We start from the raw sequence: 19,980 nt of genomic DNA, 5'->3' as shown, positions 1-19,980 counted from the left end.
GACTGTTCTACAACGATGAGAGAGCATGTAATTTATGGCCTTTATATATATAGATGCCATGGGAAGATTATAATGACAGATGAAAAGAGCTGTGCACTGGGGAAAAGTATTTTGAACTGTTTAAAATTCAAACCAATCTCTAGATATTGATTAAACAGATGTGACCTCATGACTTAAGATCTCAGCACAGTGCTTGAGGTGGGGAAGCAAGAACACCACATTATAAAGATCTTGCACTCCCACACAATCTCTTCCAATGCCAAGCCACATTAGATATGCATATTTCCTCAGAACCCACATCAGGAAATTCGGTTTCTAGCACTACAGATTTTTTAACATGAAGATATCCTTGTCATTGACCTACACCTACCTCTGTCAATGAAAAAAAAATGCTGACTTTCTCTGGTTATTTGAATGTTTCTACCATTTTCCAGAAGCCCATCTTTTCAGAAACTACAATAAACTTTAGTCCATCTGCCATTTGTTCTAAAATGACTGTAAAATATATAATGGACAGCAATGTTATAATTTATTTATTTGTGATTTCATTTAATCCTTACTCTTATCCATCATAAAAAATGACAAACCAGATTTTCAATGATAAATAAATTTACTAATTGGTCTTTTCCGTTTGACTGCAGTTTTTATCTGTGCAGTTTTTATCTGTGATGTCAGGTCAAAGACAAGCAGCTGAGTATGTTTAGCTAAAGTTTGATGTTTAAAACATGAATCAACACCGCAATCCAATTCACTGAAGCATCAAAAGTGAAGAGTGAACTGTTATTCCATATCTTATTGTTATTTTAGACCAATAACTGCATCATGCTGCACAAATGACAAGATATCCTGATCTCGTTCATCCAGTTCTCATCTAGTCACAGGTGTTTTGCGGAATCATGTGAGCCTCTCTGGAATTTGTTGTGTATTAACTTCCATATGTAGCTGAGAGATTGGTTTACCAGCTGATTCTCCGGCAAACCATCATGAGGGCTAATGGAGGCATCTGACAACAGTGCTTCTACAGAAAACGATTTGATTAGTCCACAATTTAATTTTCATCAAGGCACATTTATCAAAATGTCAAAAATTTTAGCCCAGCTAAATAATGTGATTATTTAGACTTTTTAATATCTCATTGTGAAACATCTCGATCAAAACCAATGGTGGAAATGTGCAACTATGCGATAATGTGTAACGGCACAAAGCTTTTCCATTATAATTGCAGTGTCTGTCTGATAAACAAGATTAGATTTTCAAAATGAGTTTAACGGCTTGTTTGATGAGAGCATTCTCATTCCCTCAGCCCTCAACATGTCAAGACAACCCAACGTGCTTCGGAGAAATTGACTACGCCTGTTTGAGATAGTGTTCTCGGCGGAGAACACGTCTGACTCTAGCTCAATAAATATCAGTGATGGGACTGCGCATTTCTGATGTGTATGAAATTACCTCACTAGAAATGCTTCAGGTCCTCAGACACACAAGAACAACGTTAGTTCATATTTTAATAAAGGATGTGTAAATGCCATTCCTGGAATGGTAATGAGACTAACAAGTCTTTGAAAAATTAGTCTAAGGTCATTGAAAATTACTGTTAGCTAACTAATCATTTAAAGATCAGTTATTTGATTTGCAGACTCCATTTGGTGTAGAGTTTTGAGCTTCACTTTGTGAAAGGCTATTCAGGGTCTCAGTATAACTTCATTGAGTCAGATATGGCTGTGGTATTGATTTAAAAGGCTGATTTCAAAGAATATGACTCCTTTGCTCGAGAGATATAAGATGATTTGTGTTGCCATCTCAGCTAGAATTTTTTTTTTTTTTATTATTATTATTGATTTCCATGGAAGACTGCCACTGCTCAGAGTAAAATGTGCCCAAGAAGAGATTGGCATGGGGAAATGGACAAAAATCACGGTTCATAATCCACTCGATGCTGATGTGTGAACTGAAAAACAACAACAATTAGGGTTTGTAAGAGTTATATAGACTTTTGTAATTAAATTTCATTTTAAAAAGGTATTGCTTAATAATCAGCCATTCAAATATGAATAAATAAATCAATTTTTTTTTTTTTTTTTTTTTTTTTTTTTTTTTTTTTTTTTTTTTTTTTTTTTTTTTTATGGCAGCAGTAATATATCCAGTGATTGTCACAGTGTCTGGGTTGTGTTCCCTGGGGTTCCAATATATGTCCTCCTTTCTCACGGTGTCTGTCACCATATCACTTCCTGTTCCCTTATTTGGACACCTTCCTCCTTGATGGCCGCCAGCTTAGAGGCCGCCAGCTTAGAGCCACAGCACAAGATGGCCGCCAGCTTAGAGCCACAGCACAAGATGGCCACCAGCCCAGCGCCACAGCACAAGATGGCCGACTCAACGCCTGAGTCTCCAGACAAGGTGCCCGATGCAGAGGCAGTGGCCGATGCTGTTCCGGAGGCCGAGGCGGTGCCCGATGCTGTTCCGGAGGCCGAGGCGGTGCCCGATGCTGTTCCCGATGCCGTAACCGAGGCGGTGCCCGAGGCCGGTCCCGATGCCGTGACCGAAGCGGTGCCCAAGTTCATTCCAGAGGCAGTGCCCGAAGCCGACGCGCCTCAGGTCTCCACAGGCAGTCCAGAGTCGAGTCAGGTTCCGGTGGACTCTCCGGAATCGAGTCAGGATCCGGTGGACTCTCCTTCCTGAGTCAGGGTTAGTCCCCGCTGACCCTCCAGAGTCAGGTCTAGTCACCGCTGACCCTCCAGAGTCAGGTCAAGTCACCGATCTTCTGGTGGACTCTGGCCTCGACCACAAGGATGTGGTGGTCTTCCGCTCCGCCCTGGGGGGCTTTCGCCCTGACCACACAGTTGTGGTGGTCTTCCGCTCTGCCCTGGAGGGCTCTGGCTTCAACCACATGGCTGTGGTGGTCTTCTGCTCCGCCCTGGGGGGCTTCTGTTCTGACCTCACGGTTGTGGTGGTCTTCTGCTCTGCCCTGGGGGGCTTCCGCCCTGACCACACGGTGGTGGTGGTCTTCTGCTCTGCCCTGGGGGGCTTCCGCCCTGACCACACGGCTGTGGTGGTCTTCTGCTCCGCCCTGGTGGGCGCCACATGATGTCCTTCATGGACTTCTGTTTTGTGTTCTTGGTTTCTGTTATGTTTCTGTTTGTTCCCCTCAGTTAGTCTGGCCCTCCGTCCCTCCCCCTGAACCTCCTCCGGTCCTCCTCCCTCCTGGTCTCCCTATTTTCTGTTTACACTTCTGGTGTCTGTTCCCCAGGTTTTTCTTTTTTTGAGATTAGACAATGATCCATGCAAATTGCTGGCAGCACTAAATATTTAAGTTGTAATAAGTTAACATCTTTTTCAGAAAGTGGCAATTCCACTAAAGCATGTCTATGGTCTAGAATCCAGAACTTTAATGAATAATGAAAGCAGAAAAATAAACATAAATGTGGGAATCATGAGTCAGTGTCTGGACAAAGTGTCTCCATGTGGCAGATGAAATTGTGTGGTGTTTAATTTCACAGACCCAGCTTAAAACATATGGCCACATAACCATAAAATTGCATGCAACAATAACAAATGTAAGTTTTGGTAGACACATAATCTTACATTCTGTTTAAAATACAATCTTAAAGCAGCCTGAAGTTGTTTGCTTGTTCTCAAGCTGGTTTTTAGCTGTTTACATGGTCAGTGAAATGGTTTCCCTGACTGAACAGCTGAAGTCTCAGAAACCAGGGATTAGGTGAAATTCAAATTACTTCATACACACATGTTGTATTTAAAAGCTTCAAGTAAGGATGTTAACCCCTAATTGTTAAAGATATTCAATAGTTTGGCCTAAGATGAAATGATACTAAATCATGTTATCTTAGCCGCTTAAGGTGGTTTGTTTACAGTATTACCACCCAGGTGACACGTTTACTATGTGGATTTAGCGCTTCTTGTGACAATGCGTTGTCATGGTTACCAATGCATGCCAGTGCAATTCAACAAGTTTAGTTTCTGTCTATTTCAAAGAAGTTGTCCACAGTTTTAAAACATGGTGCTTTCAGTCCTTCAAGACTTGTTGCATTAAATAAGCACTTGTTTAAAGAATAAAAAACAGGTTTGCTGTAAGATAAAGCCGTTTTAAACATATATGTAGTTATGTGTACCTCACACATGAATACTCAACTACAGTATTGCAACTTTAATTTCACTCAGCGAGTGAAACACAGTGATGACCATAAGGTTGCTATAGGCTTGTGTACATTGGGAAACGTCTTATTCGTGACCAGCTGTGAATAATGTGTGTTACACGTTGATAGAATTGACCCGGTGGTAATATAGTTGATGACGTCATCCGGGCTCATGCCCGCAACACAGGGCTATAGATAGATATGACACAGGTGCATCAACAGGTCTTTTATCTTCAGATCATTCTGTGCATGTGTGTGTCAGGAAGATTCTTCTCGTCGGCTACAGATCTTCGTAGGATGAGTTAACAAAATGGTAAGTGTTGTGTTCCTTCATGCTCTCATCCTATGTATAAGCTGGATACCAGAGACGCTCACAAGTCTCTGAGCTAGAGTCCAAGTCAAGTCTCAAGTCTCTGAGCTAGAGTCCAAGTCAAGTCTCAAGTCTCTGAGCTAGAGTCCAAGTCAAGTCTCAAGTCTCTGAGCTAGAGTCCAAGTCTAGTCTCAAGTCTCTGAGCTAGAGTCCAAGTCAAGTCTCAAGTCTCTTTATTATATTAAGTCTCTGGTTATAATAAATGTTGCATCACGTACAGCGACCCATCCAAGCTGCTTAGAACACTGCATAGCTATATATAAGGAATTCAAAGCATGTAATATGTTATTATGACAACTCTATTTATTAGCATACAATATCAACTTTGATTTTGGTATATAATCAGTGTAAACAGGCTATTGCAACATGACAAAAACACCAAGAATGCTTTACTTTTAAGTTAATATCTGTATTTTGCATTTATGGATTCAGTAATGGCCTTCTGTCTGGGATGCCCCTGGCTGTATAGCTGCACACCTCTTGTCTGGCTTAAGAATGAACAAAGCTACGCTGACTTATGTTATTCATACAATACCTGCTCACAAATAAACATCAAAAACAAAGCCGGCTGCAATGAATTTCTGTGCAAAACAGCTTTTACTACAAACACTTCCACACAAGAACATTGTTATCACACAAGAACATTTTGATAGAGAACCAAAAATATTTAAAGTAGATAAAATTAGAATAAATAAAATGGAAATGTCTACATACTATTACTACTGTAAACTTTGCAAATAGGACATCAGCCCCTTCAAGTCAATGAACAATAACAAAGTGGGCTGCAATGAATGTCTGTGCAAAACGTCATGGCTCCGTTCCTACCCAATGACAGAGGCACGCAGTTTTTTTTTCCACTGGAGTACTCACATGAAGGATGCGTGCACAACTAATAACTAATATCATCACGCTATAAAGGGTTGGCCTGCGCTGGGTGCGCCCCTCCCCCTATAAATGTTCTGTCTCGCGGAGGAGCTCATTTGTGTGCATCTGTGTGAAACACGCGCTCTGAAACACGCATAGGAAAAAAGAGCGACAGAAAGAACGGCTCCCCTCCAGCCGTGACTCGGCTCATGTTTATGAGCCGTTCAAAAGAATCGGTTCGTTGGCGAACATCACAACTCTAACAGCGAGCTCATCTGACGTTTACTAAAAATTAACATTGTTCACGAGTCCCGGAGCTCGAGTCCGAGTCGAGTCTGAAGTCTTTCGAGGACGAGTCTCAAGTCGAGTCTGAAGTCACTGTTTGTGCGACTTAAGTCGCACTCGAGTCCGAGTCTCAAACTCGAGTCCCCATCTCTGCTGGATACACATTTTCACTGTTTTGTTTGTTTGGGGAAAGAGCACGCGGTTCTGTCTTTAGAGATGGGCGAGTGCGAGCATTGTGTACTGCTCTCAGTGAAGATGCTTCGTGCTCGTCTGAACTATTTTCAGACTGCACCCAACTTTTCATCGGAGGGCTCTCGTTTGGATTTGCATGACAAACAAGCGACGGGCTCGTCCCTTTTGCTTGTTGTGTAACCGGATCTGCGCATCCTCTCTCGTGTTCTCGAAGCCCGCTCTGGTGCTTTTTTGGTTCACAAGGTGGATGATATATCTCTTGGGTCTTTCGGACCATGAGCAGCCCACCTCTGAGCGTTCCTCTCCCGAGAGTAAATCTGTCAAAGATCTGCTCGAGACCTTAACATCAGTCTCTCCCCTTTTTCGAGGACCTCCATGATGAGCTATCGAAGTCATGGAGCAAACTGTATACTTCTCGCGTCTTTGTGCCCTCGACGTTGACTTTTTCAACTATCGTGGATGCAAAGTCGCGGGGGTATTCGGAGATGCAGCGGGTTGAAGAGATGCTTGCGAGCTATCTCTCGCCCGAGTCTGCATCCTCTGTTACGAAATCTACTCTCCCCACTAAGACTTGTAAAATAACATAATCACTAGTGGGTAAAGCTTACCAAGCTCCAGGTCAGGCTGGTGCTGCGCTGCACACTATGGCAGTGTTACAGGCGTACCAGGCTGACCTGTTGAAGGACTTGAGTGTGGGCAGTACAATCGACGAGGAAGCGTTCGCTGAGCTTCGTCGGGCCACAGATTTGTCCCTCCGTGCGACCAGGCAGACGGCTCGTGCCATTGGCCGATCGATGTCAGCTTTAGTCAGCACGGAGAGGCATCTGTGGCTTAATTTGACAGGCATTAAGGAGAGGGAATGTTTGTTTCTTTTAGACTCTTCTATTTCTCCATCGGGCCTGTTTGGCGATTTGGTTAATACGGTTGTCAACAGGTTTAGGGAGGTGAAACATGAAGAAACATTTGTTCAGTTCCTTCCCCGTCGCACTCAAAGGGAGGGGCCGTCAGCCACCCAGCCTCGCCCCAGTCCTTCAAAAGCCAGGGAGGTTAAGAAGCAGAGCATGGCGAACCATGCTCCCCATCGTAGGGATAGGTTCGCCATGCTCCGCAACCTCCCAGGCCAGACATCAGGAATGTCCTTGATAAGAAGAGGAAATCCTGACGCTCTGACGCCCTTGCTGGTGGGGGTAGTCCCTCACGGGATAGTGCGCGCTCGAGAGCTTTTCGCCCTACCCCGTTACCCTCACAAAACTCTTCCATCCCCCCACTTTGTGTGATTCGAGGGGAGGTGGTTTCCAGCGAGGTATTATATGGAAACTAGCAGTGCTAAGAGGCTTGCTACCTCTACGGAGGTCTCTAGAGCAGCTAGCACAGTCATCCCCTGCCAGTCCGCTGCTTCAGGGCAATGAGCTAGTGGCTCTGGTCTCACACTTTAGTCTTTAAAACAAATTTAATCAAATTTAATCTTCGGACCGAAAGCTTGGTGATTAAATTTGCTTTAAGGATTCAAGTGTGCAGACAGTTTTTTTTTTTTTTTTGCTAATGATAATTAAAATAATTGAGAAAACATAAAAATAACTGAAACACCATCATTGGACAAAATGTAATGAGACATTTAAAAAACTGGTCGAGGTAGCATAAGAAACATATATAGTGGCAACAACTACATTCTGTTTCAACCATTAAAACCAAATGAAAACAGTCAACAAAATGCATTATTTAATCAATACCTCCTTAAATGGACAGGCAATTAAGCAAAAAGAAGAAATCTGTCTATATATTCCTTTTCTGCTGTCATCTTGAGCAACACTTTTCTGCTAACATCAAATAATTCGCTTATTCTGGGAATCACATGACTCAGTAGATTGAACACAGGCAGCACCATCATTCTCCAGAAAACTTTACAAAAACAAAACAACATCTGGCTACAATTCAAAAGAACCTTTGACATGTATAGTAACTTATATATATATATATATATATGTAAATATATATTAATAGATTTTCTCTAAAGGGAACAGCTGTGTGTTATAACTTTTAGAACTGACTCATTTTCTGATGCTATATAATAATTGGCATTTACTCATTCCCACACAAAGAGGGAAAAAAATGAGGTTGAGAAGTGAAAGTTCCTAAGTACTGGAAATATGAGCAGTTAGTTACTGAGAGTCAGGATTTATGTCCATCACTATAAGATCATGTCCTATTTGTTCTGTGATGTTTTTCTTTTTAAGTTCTAAGTCCATTCCAGACTCTCCATCTGTTGCTTTGTGCTACATCACACTGATTTGGATGTTCCTGCTTAAGTATGTGCTTGCTATTGTACGTACAATTCATTTTACATTTTGCATGACTTGCGCATATTGTGACTTAACATGTGGCAAATCTTATAGAAGAAAAACAACGACCTCAACCACTGTATCAGAGGGCTTTTGGTTAAGGCCTGGAGGCACCCGAAGTCTTACAAGGTCCCACATCAATCGTCTGACAAGAAAAGAAATTCAAAACCAAATGTGCATCTTGGAGGCTTTTCCCCTCAACACACGTATTCGATTTGAATGTAAAATCATTCCATCGTGAAGGCAAAAGAACAGGAATTCTTTAAAAACACAGACATTGCTTTTCTCCGGGCTCACGTTGGTGCATTATACTCTGGCCAAGAGAGTCAAAAATCATTGACGTTACGGGTGAGAGAATGAAAATAAATAATAGATAAATGTCTGCCTGACTAAATGATGGTGTTTGGATTATACTTGCCCGCCAGTTCAGTGAAGCGGAAAATAGAAAATCTGCCTCGTAGGGCAGCACAGGTTTAGTTGAGCAGGATCTGCAGGTTCCCAGGAGCCAAAGGGAGTCACCTCAGCAAAACACCTAACCAGAACGGCAGAAGCAGCCTCCAGCGCTAATTATAACGCACTGGAACTCATCAAAAGTAGTGCGCTTAAAACTGTATTCGAGCTATGGTGCAATGATAATGCATCACTTTATCCCTAGGTTGTTGTTCTTCCCTTATTTCCACAACATTAAACATAGGCTCATGAGGGGGTGGGGGGGGGGTGACTCAACCTACATTTATGCTAACTCCAAAAATGTATCTGTACATATAATTCACTGCAGCTTTTGAAATTGACACGCATGATAGTAAAACTTGTATTCTTTCCCACACAAATTATGATTACAAGGGTAGATTATGACCGTTTTTTTTTTTTTTTTTTTTTTTTATTCTGAATGCATTTACTTATGTGGGATTACATCAGATACAAGTCCAATGTTTTGAAATGCAACCTCAGTCTAAACAAACAGCCTCTTTTTTTCCCCACTTTTAGTTTTTTCAATTTACGGAATTCTCACGTCTTTTACGTCACTCTAAATCAGCATTCATCACAATTCAGCACTGACTGTCATAACACTGATGATTTTAATTTCACATTTAAAGTACCTTTTTAATATTTGAATAGTTTCAAATATCAGTATTCAAGGTTTTATGTTTAACATATCAAAATATAATTTATGGACTTGTAAAAACAGCCCTTTGGAAACCTAAATAAAAATAAGAAGATTTGAGTATTTAAAAGCTGATAGAACACTGATGACATTATTATTTCAGGTTAAATTGTTACTGTAAATGTGGAGACTGTACTGCATCTTCAAGATTATATTGTACAGTATTGTATATTCTGCCATGAAGATGAAGACTGATATTTTGTAAAAGAATAAGCACTTTTGTTTTAAAATATATATATAAATTATATGTTTTAACTTATTTTTGTGTTGTTTAAATATATATACTGTAATCTTTTTAGAGGGGCCTCATCTTTTAATTTTGCCTGGGGCCCCCACTTCATCTTGGTTCACCTCTGTTCATGCCGGGCTTTCACTTTGTGTGGAAGAGTGATGGGTTATTGTGGGAGGCATGGTTTCCCTTTCTTTCTTTTTTTTCTTCTAAAACAATTGCTTTTTTCCTTTTTTCTTTTTTGTCCATGTTCCAGTTTGGTTTACATTTATTGTTTTAATTACTGTTAGGTCACTTAACATGAGAAGACCCTGAGCCACGCTGCAGCTTGGACACCAGGCCAAGGAAACACTAGACTCGTCGTTCTGTTTTAGCACTTAAGTTCAAGGTGTCAGTCATAATCAATGAATCTGAATTCATACAGGTAACAATTCAAATTAAGAATAAACAGAGTGGCATATATGAGTTTGGTGTATTAGAAAACAGTGCATTAGCACGAAATGAAATTATCAAAGGGCAATGTAAGCTATTATGTATTTTCAAGATGTCAAACAAAAAAAAAAAAAACTAAGTCTATACATGTCAGGACAGTGAACTACAATTCACAGCATGCACCACAGACTTTGAAAAAGACTTCATACTCTGGACTCTATATCCCAGAATACAGTACATGGCAGTGCTCTAGTCTAAATCAACTGACTTCTGAATAGACACACAAAAGAAATTCACACTTATCAGACATCCTACATAAAGAGATTCTCAAGTCCACATGCTTTGTGAAGTATCCGCTCTTCACCTGTGTTGTAACATGTCTAACCCTTGGATACATTGTGTTTTATGTTCTTCTGGTGTTTTTTGATTAAGTTGTGTAGGCTGGATTATTGCTCTCTGTTTGATTTATCGTCTGACTTCTGTCTGTTCTATTCTAGATTATGTTCATTGGATTTTGAACTGTTTTGCTTGCTTTACTCACAATGAAGACATACCTGCAATTGCTTCTGTCTACTGATCCATTCCTGATAGTACATAATGTAGGCTTATCCTCCAACTGTAACGTGGAGTCAGAGACGTTCGGATCCATTTGCAGTAGTTTATTATAGAATGGTCAAACAGGCAGTAATCCAACAACAGTGTCAAGTGTATAAAGGTATATCCAGAATCAGTAACAGTACCAGGCAAAGGTCGGGGCAGGCAGCAGAGAATCACAATCCAATATCAGACATGGAAGGAACAAACACTAGGAAAGTGCTCGGATATGTTAGACGAGATACAATCCTTTAGATGTACTACCCCTACCCCTGACACTGTCAAAGCAGGGATACTGTCAAAGCACTTTGTCTGAATGCAACCAGTGTTCATTACTGTACTGTTGTAATGCATCTACTAAGATCTATTAAGTGCTTATAGTTTGAAGGCATGTTTAAGAAATGTTTAGTATTTCCAGCATGATGACAGAAGTGATGGTGTGTAGGGGTAACGTGGAGTTAAAATCCCTCCTTGGGATTTCACAGCCTCTTTCCTACCCCAGGACTGCAATTATCAGCAGCAGAAGCTGAATGTAGCAGCTTTCCAATATCTTGTCAGCTTCCTCAGGTGCCTCGACCAGACTGAATTGGCAGGTTATTGGATTCAAGCCTGGAGCCTCAGCCCCTGCTTGCTGTCTTTTATGACTTCAGTTATTGTTCTGCTTCCTTGTGTATCTTGTGTTTATATATGCACTGCAAAACTGTGACAGCTCATGTAGTGATGGATCCTGTCCTGTTGGAATTATTGTGACTGCCACCTATTATGTCAACACCTCCCCCTTCATCAGCACCACCCCATTCCTTCGATCGCTGCCAGTTCCTGAATGTAATGGCCATGAGAGATGATTAATTCCCATTCATCTCATTGGCAGGTTGGGTAGGAAAGGGAATCCCATCATTTAGACCAAGGAAGCCAATCATTTTGATGCCAAGGACCCTACTATGATGATTTCCTAATAATGTAGCTGCATTATTTACATGTACGGTATAAAGGCCCATTTATACGGTCTGAGAAAAATAAAGAATGCTGTTTCCTCAATTAAATATTATCCCTTATGGAGGCGGGGTTGACCCCGTTCCTATGTATGACACAATCTTTTGAAGACTGTGATTGGTTGGTTGTCCAAGAAGGAAAAAAAGAGTTAATTTAATTCTCACTTTGAATTTACATGCGTAATTTTTCCTATTTGACCGTTCTCTCTCTCACACACAAACATTATTTATGTGAATATAAATCCTTTTTTTATTTACCATGCTTTTCATTTACTGTAAGTTATTTGACTGGCTTAGAATGATAAACATTGTTCCACTCTTTCCAATTACAGTGATTGCTGTCCTATTTAAGTGGTAGTTTGAATGTTGGTTTTACTGTATCAAACATGGAAACAAAACCAAGAAGGGCGAGAAAGCCAAACTGGACAGAGGAACAGTGTTTACTGTTAGCCCAGTTAGTGGATGAACACAAGGCCATTCTTAAAGGAAAATTTGGGCCGGGTGTCACAGCAAGGGACAAGAAGCAGACATGGGACCATATAGCACAAACTATTAACGGTTCATTCCCCCTGCTTGTGCGCACCTATCAGCCTGCTATATTCATAAATGCAGTTTTTCAAGCTTGCAAGGTGGGAATGTCCAGTGGAAACGAAATGAACTGCGACACAATAAGATGTTCTGAAAGTGCTGTAATTGTTTGTGTGATCACTCTGCTTACAGAAGGTTGTGACCGACTCAAATCATCACTATTGCATTGTTGCATTTTCCCATTTGCCAAATATCGTAATGTAAATCGGAGATGTTAGCACGTCTCTAATAAGATCAGTCACAAACATGATCCCTGCACAATCTAATCTATAGCGTCTTATTAACTCACTGTCATCCATTGTCTGCAAGACATTTCTTCTGCCTCTTCGTCTTTCTGCCATTTTCTCTTCTGCTAAAGAAACTCTTAAGCCTCTTAAAAGTCCTCATCTGTGCTCCTAACAAGTTTGACCTTAAGACCTCTTTTAAGGGTTAAGATGCTTTCTGAATTACTTTTTTCTTTACTAGGATTTTTTCTTTAATTTTAAGAGTAAACACCCACATTTCTAAGAATTTTCTTAGAATTTTGTCACTAGGAGCTACTTTTTGCATTAAGATTCTTTATGAATACGGGCCCTGAAGAGAGACATTTCCAGTTAAGTGACGTCACTAGCGGAAGTCCAAGTGTCTGAGAGTGCAAGTCTGAGAATGCAAGTCTGAGTGTGCAAGTGCAAGTCTGCAGCCAGACCCTTCTCAGGCAGATACATTTTTTATAATATATCTTTTATTAGAGATTTACTTCATACTTCTGACTTGTTTGGTTTTAAATCTGTCTTTTTTTCAATATATCAAGAAAAGGCTTTTGATTGACTGGAACACATATTTGTGGAGCTCTTTATGGAGGTGTTGAGAGTGTTCTGAAGGTCAGTGGTGGCTTAAGTGCATCTTTTAAGGTAAAACGAGGCAAGGTTGCTCCTTATTGTACACGTTGTACGTGTTAGCTATTGAGGCTTTTTTTAACAAATTTCGTAATGTATTGGTAACAATTGATGATTTTTTTATACCTGTGTGTACTTCAGCTTATGCAGATTATGTTGTTGTTTTTATTAGAAATCAAATTGATGTTAATAAAATATGTTCAATAGTAGATGAATTTGGCATAATTTAATCTTCTAAAATCAACTGGTAAAAGAGTTCAAATTTATTAGTAGAAAACTGGAGGGAAGAAAAACCTGGTGGTTTAAAACGGACTCTTTGAGGTTTGAAATATGTAGGTGTTCATTTAGGGAACAAGCATATGGAATTATAGAATTGGAATAGAATTTTAGAAATGGAAGCTTAAAAAATAGAAATGGCTTCACTCAAGTTTGTCTTATAGAGGAAGAGTATTAATTATTAACAATTTAATAGCCTCTTAACAATTTAATAGCTGTCTTATATTTATCAAGAGAATTTGAAGGTCAAGGTTTGATTAATTTGGTAATCAGGAAAGCTGCTTTTAGAATACTATTTGTGCAAACGTTTTTATATGGAAATTTGGAACCTCCATGGCGAGTGTTAGCTGGGCATATTTTAAAAGAGGTTTGAAATTTAAGTTTGAAACAAATAATATACTTCTGGGTACCAATTTTTTTTTAATGTGTGAGGATTTTATTTTCTTTTATTTTTTTAATTTTTTTTTTTTCATTTGTAGCGTGTTTCGAGCATGGAATGTTGCAGAAAGGGAAAGATTGTTGACCAAAAAAATCATTTTGAAATTATTTTGGTTGTTAGAAGAACCAATTGTGTATGGGTCAAAAATGTATTTTTTTTTTTTTTTTTTCTGATATGAACGATGCTTTTATTAAAGCTGAAGTTGTGACAATGAAACATCTGACAATATTAGCAGGTCTGATTTTGTATAATTTGGAGGCTGTGGTCGAAAGACATGGTATTCATTATTTTCGAAAAGTTGGTCAGTTTTTTAGAAAGCTTCCGCGACTTATTAACGTAAGAAGAGAAATTACGATTTAAAAATTGGATGAAAGCTGTACATTAAGTGGGCCAATATGCACCAGTACTCAGTACCGCCACTTCCAAATATACCTCTTGAGCATACCGCCACCTCTCCGTGCGCCCAGAACGTGCTTTTAGCGTACTGGTATGCTCATTTGGACATCTGTTTTAATAGAGGTTTTAAACCTTTGCCTGTGCTGCCGCTTTTCAGAGCGCCCTTCACAATACACATTTCCTAATTCGTCTCACCGAGAGCAGAGACTACATTACCCATACACCCTTGAGTTTTACAAGTGAAAAGCGCATGAATCGCTTTGCCGTTAGTTTCAACAACTCAACGTGGCCGGAGAGGGTGTGTGAAATGCGCACACTCGGCTCGGTAAAAATACAAATACAGTGAACAACACTTTCTAGCTCAAGCAAATCCACAAACTAATAAAAGGATTTTTTTTTTTTTTTTTTTTTTTTTTTACAAGTTAACTGTTAACTGCTGTATATAAAACCCCTTCAAAATAGTTGTTGTTACCTCAGGGGATGAGGTGAGTCATCAAAAAAAATAAAAATATATTTATTTATTTATAGGCTATAATAGAGTACCTGCACCTCTTTTGGGCCACTTAAAGCACTGGATGAAAGGAAGTCAATTGCCTGAATGTACTGATTTTTTTTTTTTTTTTTCAAGTATAGGGGTGAGACCAAACATAGATTTATCAGGGTTTTTTTATTATTATTTTTGTTTTACAGTTTTTAAAAAACTGAACTGAAAAAAGTATGTAGCAATTTATAAGCCACCATTGACCAAAAAGGTTGGAGATATTCAGTGAAGGATATTGCACGGTATTATTGTGGTAAATGTTTTTGTGTCTATTATAAATTCAGAAATTACTGATACCAGTCCTTTTGTAATTCTAAAGAAACTATTTTTCATTGGTTTCTTAGGTGTGAACCATTATTCCCTTTATTTGTTTTCATTAAATAATTGTTTAGTTTGTTTGAAGGAATGTTCTCTGATGTTTGTTTTATTCTTGGAGTGAAAATTGGGAAAAATAAGAGGAATATTTGTTTAAAATTAAAATTGTCTGTTGGGACAAGCTAAATAGCTGAATAATTTATGCAACAAGAAAAATGGAACAAAATAATTATATTGATGTTCTTGTTTTTTATCATTATTATTATTTATTATAAGAGCTAAGAAACATTAAGAATTTAAAAATATGTATTATTAATGGGTACACTGAGCCATTTGACCAATCTCAGCCCATGTGCATTTTTTTATTATATAAATGTTTATATCTGTATTAATTTCCATTCCATTCAGATCATCAAATCAGCTCCAACATGCTGTTCCATTTATTCACTTATTTACACAAAGCAATGAGAAGCATTATACATGGATCTGCGTACAGTTGCTGTGTTGTATTAAAGCTTTAATCAGAATAAAACTGTATATTAAAAGCTAACAGAAGCAGTAGCATTTACAAACAGCAGCATGTCTAAAAGTATGAGACAACAGCAAACAAACATACCATTAAGAGCTGTGCTTGCACAGGTTCTGTGTGATCTTCCAAATATCGGCATCTGATGGCACAGCAGACCTGGACCAATGGCGCAGCAGAATGGCACAGAGACCTGGACCATTTACCTCCATGCACATATATGGACATTGTGAATTATCTTGTTTTTGGTGTAAGTAACTACACAATGCAGGAGTTTAAAAGCTGCAATTCTTAGGAAAGTTACGAGGCTTTCTGCTGTAGCTGGGTGCAGGACTTGGCTATCTACAAGCCTCCAGGGTGGTGAAAACAGCGTTGTACTGGCCAAGGTAAGTTTTTCACATGCATTTTAGTGTGTTGTAATTACATTGCATTTAGCAGGCACTTTTTGACCAAAATGACAAAGTAATTAACTGCGACTGTTTCGTAAACACTAGATTGTAACGAGATGTTCAATGTACACAAACGTTTCCAACATGTTTTGATGTAAGCTAAAGCTATGTATGTTTAGGTATTTAGTCGTAAAATGATTTTAGCCCAATGACACATACTGTACCAGGTTTTTGTGTTGGGTGTTGGGGTCTGCAAAGTGGACAAACCAGTTCTGGGTTGGCTAGGGTAGTTAAATGTGTGATTGCAAGATGTAAATGTCCTGGTAAGATTAAAGCCATTAACAGTCTGAATGCAAGGTGTATGAGATTCAGACGGGGCTGCAGACAGATGGGAATCTAAAGTGTAGATTGTAACTTGAAATAAAAATGGGCAGATTCTGTCTTAAATGCTTTTTACTGTTTCCCTAATTTATGTACTTTTATTTATTTAGCAGGTCCTGCATTCATGGCAGCTCATTGAGCCTCCTCTTACTCCATAGGTGATCTTAACACCATCGGGGCAAGTGTGTTCAGCCCACTGTACCTGTATGGCCGGTGTAGCGGAGTCGTGCACCCACGTTGGAGCCCTACTCTTCATGGTTGATGCCTGTGTCTGGCTATAGGAGAAGGCCACGGTCACAGATGAACCGGCGTACTAGAAGTTCCCAAGCAGCATCAACAAGGTGGACCAGATCAATTTTATATCTGCAGCAGCCACACGCAGATCTCTGGACAGAAAAATTGATGGTGAGACCAACTATAGTCTATTGCAGAGAACACGTATGGCCAAAACAACACAACCACCAACACCAACACCAGAAAAGCTGGCAATATTCTACTGGCAAATCAGCATGACAGGCACAGGATCTGTTCTTGAGTGTGCTCCCTGACTACTGTGAGCTGTTTAGAGATCCTTTTCTGCCCATTGAAAGCCTACAGTCTCTGGTAAATGGAACTGGCCTTAATAGGAGTGACCTACCTGTGGGTCTCGTGTGGTCAGACCCTCCGCTGACATGCCATGGATGTGTCCTTTTTGTGCTGAATAGTTTTTTTAATTATTTTTAATTTTTTTAATTTTTATGTTTTTACTCTTTTGTATTAATAACAATATGATTAATGTATTATTATTAATATTACTTATGTTGTCCATGTTTACATGCTGGAAATATTTATACTTTGAATGCACACATGTTTTTTTGCTAACTTTTCCAAGAGATTACACGCCCCCTCCAAAAGAAAATAAAAATACAATAATAATAAATATATATATTCAGTTCTCAATGAATATTGTTAAGCCATATCAAGCTGTTTCAAGCATTTATTTCAAAAGAGATTAAAAAGTAATGAACAAGGCACTCAAACAACACTTTTGCACATGTTCGTTAAGGCACAGCAAACAGTGACAATCTTATCTAAAGGCATTAGGTTTTCACCCTCGCGTTTGACAAGCATGTGCACAGGTACAGTTGAGTGTAAGAATTTGAATTTGTTGCGCACAACACCAATCACCCTCTCAACGTGATTTCTGAGATGTGCTATGGCCCTAGTCTCCTCCACATCTTTCGCCTCCAGCTGTGCATGACCCCTTGTAAATGTAGGTATTTTCACTTCAGCACACATAATGCCCACACTTTCTCTTATATTAAAGCCCCTATCTGCCAGCACAATGTCACCTGGTAACAGTTTGTTCAGGAAACCACTTTGCTCAATTATATGCTTGTCACTTGTGCACCCACCCCACCTGTTCCATATGAAGGAAATGACACCCTGGGGCGTGATCACAATTAGGTATTTCATAGTGTATGCGTGTTTGTATTGAGAGAAAGTATGTGCCCTTGCCAGTGCATTTGATGGTTTCTCGATGAACACCTCGAATCACTGCACAATGGCAGCCACATTTTTCCCAAATGACTCCACAAACTGGTGGTGCATACTGGTCAATAAGCATTCCCTGGTTGGCCAGTGCACCAATGGACGCGTACATCACTCCAAGGGTATGGTGAGAAGCATCTGTGACTGTTGTCCTATGTACTTTAAACAGATGGTTGAGGTGCTGTATTGCAAGGTGTAGTCTGAGGCGCATTAAAGTCAATAGGACAAGCTGGAAGGGTGAGAGCTTCTTCCTACCTTGAGGCAGATATGGAGTGAGGATGAATAGACGTGTCTGGAACAATGCAAAGTTTGGAAGCCCCATGTAATACTTCACTATGTTATCATCACCACTCAGAAAGTTCTCATTCATCCGGTACTCATCAAGCTCCCGCTTCAGCTTTCTGTTTTCTTCCAACAGATTGTTGATAGCATCTTGTCTAGATGTGCAGAAGTCCACATTCCTGGGCTGGCGGTGGTGGCTGCTGCTGGTGGTCCTGGGCTGACGGTGGAAGCTGCTGTTGGTCCTGTGCTGGCGGTGGCGACTGCTGCTGGTCCTGGGCTGACGGTGGTGGCTGCTGCTGGTCCTTGGCTGGCGGTGGCGGCTGCTGCTGGTCCTGGGCGGGCAGTGGCGGCTGCTGGTGGTCCTAGGCTGGTGGTGACGGCCGCTCCAGATGCTGGGTCCCGCACTTTACTTGCCGCTGATATCTCGCTCCATCTGTTTCTTTAAAATCATTGTGGCCTAACCGTTGGGATTGTGTCCAGTCAGGGTGGTTCTCCAACATCTCATATGATGGTTTACCTACAACAGAATAATTAGATTATGAAAAATCAATGCAATCAATGCTTTAAACTGGCAAAAATGTAGCATAATGTCATGAACACAATCTGAACTATTTTTTTGTCATCTCATTATCTCATATAATGGTTTACCTCCAACAGAATAATTGGATTATGAAAAAAAAATCTATGTAATCAATGCTTTACACGGGCAAATCCATCACAGAACACATGCAAAATAAAGATAAAGCCAGAGAGGATAATGCTCCTCATGGTATGACAAAAGGGCTCAGGGGGTACACAAGACAAAAAAAGGTTGGGAACCACTTGTGAGCAGAATCTCAACTACTTTTAGTTTAGTACATTAATGGTTTCCAATTTAGCATTTTTCGAAGAGGCAACAGTTTGTTAGATAGTTAGCTAGGCAGCAACTTCAAATGCACTTCAGGGTTTGCAAAAACATTAGGTAACCTACACTTTGTAGCTTTAAGAGACAACAACATAAATACATTTTTTAGAGAATGTACCCGAGTGAAAATGCACCAAGCAATATGGCGTCTCTTCGCCAGGTCAGAGACTTCCTCTCCCTGATGCTGTGTCCATTTCGGTAACCTGAAAAACTGTATTCCATTGTTCCTATGTTTTCCATATGTATCATGTGAGGTACTAGAGCAGTTTTTAACGCAGCAGTGACTACCAGGCATGGTAAAACAGTGCGGAATTGCGAGTACCTCCTCTACTACTGAGTTAACAACACACGTAAACAATCACGTTTTGCCACCGGAATCCTGCCAACATGGCGGAGAGGGTGAGGATCCCACGATAGTGCCCTGCAAGGGAAGTGCCCTGTACAATGACGACAATTCCTCACTCTCAATACAACTGGAGCATATTCTGAGCTTGAGAGGGGTGGGATGTTCAGACACGCTCGAGGCGGTTTAGCGAATCACTACACACTGAGCCAGCTGACCAATCTCAGCCCATTGCGTATTTCTAAGGGATGGGCTTCATAATAACAGGAAATAAATTGAGGCATTTGTCAGAGAAGGGACAGATCGGTGTAGAATAAATGTAAATTATTATTTATTTTTTAAATAAAGCATGAACACATTAGACTGCACCCCATAAACACAAAAAACAGTAAACCACCCCTTTAAAATAATGTTTTCTAGCATTAACACATTAAATCCCCCCCCCCCTCTTTTTTTTTTGAAGATTCAATTCGATGCCTGACACCATAATCCGTTAGACTTTCTTCCTCAACCCACAAGTCTATGAATAAAACATCTGATCTCAGAGAAAATAAACCATTCCAGTGTTGACAAAATAGAGGA

This window comes from Carassius auratus, chromosome 45, assembly GCF_003368295.1.
Source record: "Carassius auratus strain Wakin chromosome 45, ASM336829v1, whole genome shotgun sequence".
Classification (NCBI taxonomy): Eukaryota; Metazoa; Chordata; class Actinopteri; order Cypriniformes; family Cyprinidae; genus Carassius; species Carassius auratus.
The sequence above is the reverse complement of the archived record's forward strand: the minus strand, read 5'-3'. Positions refer to the sequence as shown.